General features: G+C 40.0%; 1 long non-coding RNA gene across 1 annotated transcript; it reads right to left on the bottom strand.

Annotated features, from left to right (window-relative positions):
* Window positions 1-1,736: 1,736 nt before the first annotated feature.
* LOC106456164 (uncharacterized) lies at window positions 1,737-7,910 on the bottom strand. Its single transcript, XR_001290330.1, has 2 exons — window positions 7,606-7,910; window positions 1,737-3,788 (listed from the first exon to the last, which is right to left on the bottom strand). It is a non-coding gene; the product is annotated as an uncharacterized LOC106456164 (long non-coding RNA).
* Window positions 7,911-8,318: the final 408 nt, after the last annotated feature.

Here is an 8,318-nt window from a genome sequence, read left to right as displayed (position 1 = left end):
TTTTGGCCATGCAGCATCCAAATTATAGATTAACATTTGATCCTTTGGCGATTGCTCTGCAGCACACCGAGAGACACGCATTTAGACGTAGCCACTAGCAATGACTCAGTGTGGCCTGATGTGGGTTATGCAACCCCTCCAGCAGTGCAGATGGAGTTGCAGATTACTGGTCCCTCATATATTTATTAGTAATCTCTCTGTCTCTGATATTTGCAGCTATCATTATATAACACCATGTTGAGTTCAGTGACCCTCTTCCTTCTCAGCTACAACTGGAAGATGGAGGGAATTTGCTGCTGTGTGATGCAGCATGGTGAGAGTGATGCAGAGTTCAGTGGCTATCTTCAATCTCAACTCGATGAACTCACAGTAAGCACCAAATCTGAGATTAATGAATCAGTGTAAGTATGACAGTCAGGAGATGGATGACTGGATGGACGATTAGTGAATGCCTTTGCTTATTGATAATAAGCATTGTCAGTTATAGTAGTGAATGCCTTCAATGGTCTTGAAGAGAAAATCACATTTAAAAACATCAGTGCAGTGGTTCAGACACTGTGAGTCAGACTGTGCTGACCTTCATCATCCAAGCAGCTCACTGTGGGGTAGATCGCTGGATCTTTTCTGGCCAGTTTGCCGAACTTTGGCATTTGTCTCGTTAGATGGGAAACAAATAAGGGAAAGCCTGCCAAAGAGACAGCGATAGAGAGGGAAACTGGCAGGCAGATAAATAGGAGTGAAGCAGATAAACACTGCACAGCTGACGAGCGGCTTCAAGTCATCAGCCCATCTGCCTCACATGTGCTATAAACCAATGTATTTACACATGTGCACACATGTAATCGCAGCTTTTGTCTCTCAAGCACGCACACGCTAATCTGACATTTAGTTAATATATAGAGAGATTTTTAATCTCTTCTCAGAAGATCTGACAAATGCATGACTCTTTTTAATCTTGTTAGTTCTTCGTCTTTAAAGAGCCACAAAAACAAAAAAAATCAGCAAAAATCAGTGTAAAAGCACCATGACTATAATTATTCCAGTAGAAATTCAGCATCCAGTTTTACATATGTAACATAAAAGTACTCAGTATGGCATATAGGAAGAATGAACTACATTACTGATACAAAGGATCCTCTAACATCTTTAGTGTGTCTGTTTAATGCTGAAAATGGAAAAGGTGGACTGGCTCATGATTATTTTATATATAGTTGGCTTAATCGACAACAATTTAGCCTATTAAATTTCCTTATGCCCGTTTGTTGTTTCTTCAGTTTACGGTGGAGCAGAAGATTCTAAATATTGCACATAGCATGAGTACAGTATTTTGGTAAGGCAACGTAGTTTTTTTTCTGCTCATGCCCTTTAGTGTGCTGAAGCCATACGGAGAAAAATAATGACCAAAATATAAGAAACACCATATAATGATGTTAACTGTCACTCAAAGAAAAATGTATCCATAGTAAGCACTCGCAAGTTCCCCAACCCCACGGCCGTTATAATGATGCTGGATTGTGGTTACAAGATAAGAATTACACACTTGTAGTTCACTAACAACAGGATGTGGGTCACTGCTGAGGTCAGTGTGTTCCACATTGATTACTTCAGTGCAGGAGGTTGAAGTCAATTGTTATTTTAATTCAAGCACTAATGTTTAAATAATTTGGAGGGAAAATGATGGTGATACACACTGAAAGGGCAGAGCAACACTGATTGCAGACCACATTAGTTAGAAACAAGAGTAAATGAGTTTATTGTTGATACAAAATAGACTGTCAAGATTGCATGGCATGGAGGACAATAGCATTAATCTGTAAGGCAGCAACAAATGATTAATTTCAAGATCAGCTATTCTTTTGAATGTTGTTTGAGTGATCATTTAGTTCATTACAAAAAAAGAAAAAGAAAAAAAGAAGCATATTCAGTACCAAAGATAACTTAATCTCATCGTGTGGCAAACATAAAACAAAGCTGCTTAGTTCACAATGATGCTGAATGATACTGCGATTGCTTTTTTGTCCATGTCTCATTTTCCTTAAGTACCTATCCAGCAGGGATTGCTGGAGCCTACCTCAGCTGTCATAGGGAATCTGGGTACACCCTGAACAGGTCACCAGTTTCACTTTCACACCTTTGGAAAATTTAGAATGAACCAAATGTTGGTGTATTTGGAAGCCAAGGGAAGCTGTGACACTCAGTTCAAGGGCAATCACATGAAATATAAAAATCTTCACATATAAGAAGCTGCATTATAATTTGAATTTATATGATTCAGAAATATTCCAGAATTTAGCCACTAATAATCAATCCAGCAAGTGTAACAGCATCAGCATCATCATTTGTACAAGTATCCTCTTTAAAGTAAGTAGAACACAAAAGACAAAATCATATATGTATTATTAAGTTAACCTGAGATCCTAAACTACAAAATGAAAGCATTAAAACACAGAGCCCTCTCAATAGTTGAAACAAAATCTATTGTGTGCATACATATATGCATATACGTTTTGTCATTTTGCCAGTCAGTCTGTTGGCTCTTATCTCTCTTCCATCCGCAACATAATCTTTATATCACACAGTTAACAGCTGGAGAACATCCACTACAATAAACACACTGCTCACTCCTGTTCTGTAAGTCGTGTCATTTCCGATGATGGCTGCTTATAAACATTTTGGAGAAACCCACAGAATGAAAGCGAGGCACACCAGGACACGAGTAACGCATTTTACTGTTACATTTAATCCCGTGGGAGTTGGATCAGTGGAAGCAGAGACTTGTGTGTCAAACAGGGAGACTATCAAACAGGGCCCTCGAGCTTTCTTTTCTGTCAACAACACATCAAAGGATCCCCTTTCCTATCCTTCCCTTGCACTTCATCAATCCCCACCAAATATAAACCAAACTTTATCTCTGTCTGTCTTGACTGACACACATCCTCCAGCTACACCTTTCTTCTTTCTGCCTCGTTTGGGTTTTTAGTGTCTACCTGTCGTGTTTCTGCCGCTCTGTTGCTGGCATCATTAGTGTGCAGCTATGGGGGAAAAAAATATCCCAGCTGCTGTTGCTTTTTCTCTTTACTACTAAAAATGTGATTTTATGTCTTCGTGCCTCTCGACCAACGTTGTCACCTCAGTTCCTCTCTCCCAGTTAACTTTGCTGTTCGTCCTCCACATCCGCTCTGTGGCTTCAGATGGAGGGTTGAAAAGGAACAGAGCAGAGGAGGAGATCATGGTGAATCTGTGCCGAGCAAAACCAAACTGACTGACAGATGGACAGTCCCCGCGATGCACAGCAGAGATAAGAGGATTGGGCCCGCTTGTTGTTGTTGGTCTTGCCACAACTCTTAATGCAGTTAGCTTACTCTGAGCTTCACTCACTGGCACAGTCAAGATGCAGAGATGTAAACAGTGATTTATGTAACACAAAAGGAGATACAGACGGAATGTAACGGCATGCATATATGATGTCCAGCTCCATTAGAGTTCATACCTATGGGTCTCGATTAGGCTGCAGTCAGCATATACTTCTGTTCATCCTTCTTCTGCTCCAGCTTTACTGCAAAAGCAGGCACTTTCTCTTGGTGTGAAGGTACTTTGCAGGCCTTGTAGAGGATGACAAACAGGATGACAATGAGAAAGCCTACCACAGAGTTGCAAACAATGGCCACGATGCTCCATATAGACAGGCCATTTCTCAGTTCATGCTCCATGGTAGGTGGGACAGTGGTCTCCAAGATCCTGGTGGTCAGCCTGAGGTCTGTTAGATACCCCAGCTCCACAGATTATCCCTGAAAAGAAAGGAAATGCATAACATGAACACGGTCAATCCATATTTCATGCACTTTTGCCAGTACACACACAAGCTGCGACACACTTGGCTGCAGTTAACCTGCCTATCATATGAGCATGCTGCTTCCATGAACGAGGTCAGCTCAGTACAGATTATTTCCTCTGACAACTTAGACTGTAGGCCAAGGTGCTTCATTCCTGCAGGTGTTATATATGGAACAACCTACATATGTATCAAACAGGCTTTTTTTTATGTTGAAAGTGTTATTTCAGTGTTAAATAAGGGACCTTACAGAATATTTTCATAAAGATACACAATGGAGTATTATTATTTCTTAGTGCTACTAATGTGAAGGAAAAGTGTCAGACAGATGCAGAGAAAAAGCATTGTAGGACCACTGTTAAATTTGAATAATCAGTGTGTAACAGGAGGGCATTACGGGACAAGAAACTCTCTTTGTGTGTCACAACATCCTTTTTTTATCAGTTTCCTTTATACTGGCAGAGAGCAAAGAGGTTATTAAGCTGATAAAGAAGGTGCGGGTAAGCACTTTTTCTTGCTGAATTATTGTGGATGAGTTTTAGCATTGATGTGTTTTCAGGAGGAATATGTGGGAATATAGTTGCCAGTTTTGTGGCTGATATTAAATGGGTCACTGAGGTGTACTGGTGTGTGTGTGTGAGAGAGAGAGACTGACAGAGTGAAAGGGGGGAAAGAGAAGCCAGTTCAAGCATGAGATGGAGGGTGTGAATATTTTCCCTCTCAGAGTTTAACAGATAAAAACTTGAGCTCATCTCCCCACTTCTATACCTCTCTCCCTTCCCTCTAATGCATTTCTAATGAGACCACATATTTCCTCTTCTCCCCAACTGAGGGCAATACCACAACAGTCCAAGCCTACTGTTGAGAACTCATTTCAAAGTTATCCTTCCCTTTATAGGCATTTTATGACCAAGCCAAATAAAGATGGATAGCTACAAGATACAGTAGATGACAGTGATACATTTGATCTTCTTTCCAACACACAAAGCTGGTTTCACTTTGCACCAGATGGGTCCCTCTCAGGATGCTGGTGGGGCTACTGTGGGGAAAATTATCCTCATAATGACTAACTGGGACAACTGTCAATAAAACTGCCTGCACAGTTTTTCAGGATATTTCCAAAACAACCCGAGGAAGTAGGGCTGTGCGATATGTCCCATATGTCTCATATCCCGATATAAGAATTCTATCGTCCTGATAACGATATAAATCACAAAAATGTAACATTTTCTGTAAATTCTGTGAATCTCGGGCAGCTCGTCTTGCGTGAAGTGTTTCCAGCTGGGCGTCATGTAGCTGGAGTCGAGTGTTTTAACCGATGCATGAAACTATACATTTTTAGACATAAGTTGTAACAGCCGCCGTTTTCTTTGTGAGTATTTATTACATGGCGTGCTGCGGGGAAAAGCCTGTTCTAACGTTTGAGTCTAAGGTTTATTTTTTTAGCACCTGGCGGCTCTTTTTTTTTTACTTCTCATCCGTAAACAATCTACTCTTTCACGTGATTCAGTTTATTTTGAAAAGTCTCAACAGGATCTTGAGCTTTATTGTGAAAGGTTTATGTGGAACATAAACAAGCGGACACGCGATGGTGTTACCTAGTTGTTGCTAAACAACGCATAAAAACAGGCGCTTGTCTGTCTGTAGTGTGGTTATATTAAATATAAGAGAAAGAGAGAACTTTAAGAAATTAATATAGCCACTACAGTGACCATAAAAACGATGAAAAAAATATTGCTGTAAACAGTTTATTTTGTGACACCATGAAACAAATGATAGCATAAAATGAAACAATAGACGTTTTTATATCGTCACCCGATATATATCGTTATATCGAACAGCCCTACGAGGAAGGGTTTCTTTTTTCCCACAACAGTCACACTAAGTGTGACTACTGGGTTTACATTTCCAATCAGAGCCAAAGCGAGGAATTTGTAGGTTATTAGATAGCAGTGGAATGTGATGGGGAAGAGTCTGCATGTGTCTACTAGAGAGGGGGGAAAATCAAATGAGTGTAAGCAATATATTAGATCAGAGCACTGCATGCTTATGTTAATTTCAGACAATCACTGGTGCATATAACAAGAGGAGTCATGTTGTTATTCATTATCACTAATATAACACATTTTCATAACTCATACTTCCCAGAGAAGGTAATTGTGGTCCACGTCTTACTAAATACAAGGGTAATTTGTTCTCATTAAAAAGATGAATACATTTTAATAGCAATGCTGGAAGAAAGCAAAGGCATTCAAAAATAAAAGAAATACATCTGAAAGTATTGACAGGCTGTGACCTTCGGGTCCTTAAATGACACTGCAATGCAAAGAGCCATCAGTAGGCTTTAGAAACACTTCTAAACAACACAAATTGTTGCTGCATCCTCACGTGAAAGTTGAAACTTTGACACATGAAAAGAAAAAACAATATAAACTAGGTTAAAATTTAGCTGACTTCTCTAGGTGCGAGCTCATTTTGGATTGACTGAGGCAAAGTGGAAAACTGTCCTCTGGTCGGCCAATCAAAACTTTAGAATTCTTGAAAAAAATACACATTGAGCTCCAGGCTGAATCACTCAGCTTACTTTCATCATACAGCTCAAAAGCCAGAGATTGTGAGACGATGAGGCTGCATTAGTGCACATGGTTTGGGTAACTTGGCCATCTGTAAGCCCCATTCACTTTTAAATACACAGCTTTTGGAGCAGCACATTTTGCCATTCAAGCTTTCTTGGGAAAGCATTGCTTATTTCAGCGAGACAGTCCCAAACCACATTCTGCATGTTGTACAGCAGGAGATGAGCTCTACTGCCCAAGAGTCTTGGTGCTAAGCTAGCCTTCCTATTTTTCCCCACCAGTCAAAGACTGAAAAAGTCTGAGGTTTTATCAAGGTAATATAGGTCAAATGAGGCACCTAACTGTTAAGCATTTGGTATCCAATATCAATCAAGAATGGGAAAACATTTGTCTTTCAAAATTGATGTCTTAGGCTCTCTGGTTCTTACAGAAGAGGTGATGCAACACACTGATAAACATGGCAATAAAAACTTTGAAATTCTTTTTTTTTTTTTTTAAATGGACTCTGCGCTCCAGGCTGAAGAGGAAAAAGGACCATGGCCTACTCCGCCAGAGGCATATTTACCAATCCAGTGGGCCAGCTTGTTTATAACACATATTGCATCATCAAATTCAAAACCACCACATGTTTTTCGGATAGCCTTAATATTTAGAATTTTTAAAATCTAATTTTATTTTAATATATTTAAAAAAAAAATTAAATATAGAACTCGAGAAAACATATATTTTAGGTTTAACATAAACGCGCACAATCAATATAAAGATAACTATAGTATGCAATGTCTCTGAGCTCAGTGACTCAGAAAAGAGTTAAGATTTAAGTCTGAAACCAGAGTAATTCAACAGTTCAATAGAGCCCCTAGGTTGTGTGTTTTCTGTGAATGGTGTCACATACAGGCCTTTTGCGGCAAAATGCAAATAATCTGATGCAAATGTATGAAAATATGGCATGCTTACAACATCAAACAAGAGGACAGTGTAGGCACGAACAAAAACAAACAGAGACACCACATGGAAAACAGAAGATTACTTATGCATAATGCATCACCTGGCTGCAGACTAGCCGAATGAGCGACCCCCCACCCTCGTATCCTGTGACTGAAGTTCCTAAAAAAAACCAACAACAACAAAAACAAACAAACAAACAAACAAACAAACAAACAAACAAACAAAAAAACACTTAATACAGCAGCCTACCTGACACTCCAATCGGAAGCCTCGAGTCCACGCATTTGTTGTCTTGGTGCGCACCCCAAGAGCAAAACGGATTATAAGGAATGACTTCCAAATCTTCAGCAAGTTCACCGCGACGTTTCTTTAAAAAAAAAAAAAAGGGAACTTTTACCCCGAAGTAGGTCACCAAACTGCGAGCCCGTGGGGCGTAGTTCAGCAGCAACCAGTGGGCCTGGTCACTAGCGGACTTTCAGACTTGTAATCAAGTCGGTTAGTGACTGACTGCTGACAGGCGCAGGGCGACAGAGCGGAGATGCTTCTGTCACTGTGGCTGCTCATCATCCCCGCCTGCCCCTCCCCTTTCCTCCCCTCCCTCAGCCTGTTACTACAGACTATTTATAAAAACGCTCCTGGAACATCCCATCAAGGGCTTTCCCCCCGTCACAACGGTGAAGATCCAGTGTGTGCACAGTGCAAGAGGTTCAGCCTAAACATTCAGTGACAAGACAGTGCAATGCAATAAAAGAGATCTCGTCTTGATTAAATGGACAGAACTTTGGTCTAGCTGCTGGAACTTTGCAAAGAAGTTAGGACAGTTTGAAAGAATCTTTTGACACAATCTGAGAGTGCTGTTAAAAATATGCTTTACTTATAGAAATACACAATAAAGCTGCAGCTATATTCTAATATTAATGTTTTTTTTACTGTATATGGATTAGGAGTAGTTGGTTAACTGG

This window comes from Pundamilia nyererei, unplaced genomic scaffold (assembly GCF_000239375.1).
Source record: "Pundamilia nyererei isolate P.nyererei 1_Seehausen unplaced genomic scaffold, PunNye1.0 scaffold00033, whole genome shotgun sequence".
NCBI lineage: Eukaryota > Metazoa > Chordata > Actinopteri > Cichliformes > Cichlidae > Pundamilia > Pundamilia nyererei.
Note: the sequence above shows the minus strand (reverse complement) of the source record. Positions and strands in the feature narration are given on the sequence as shown.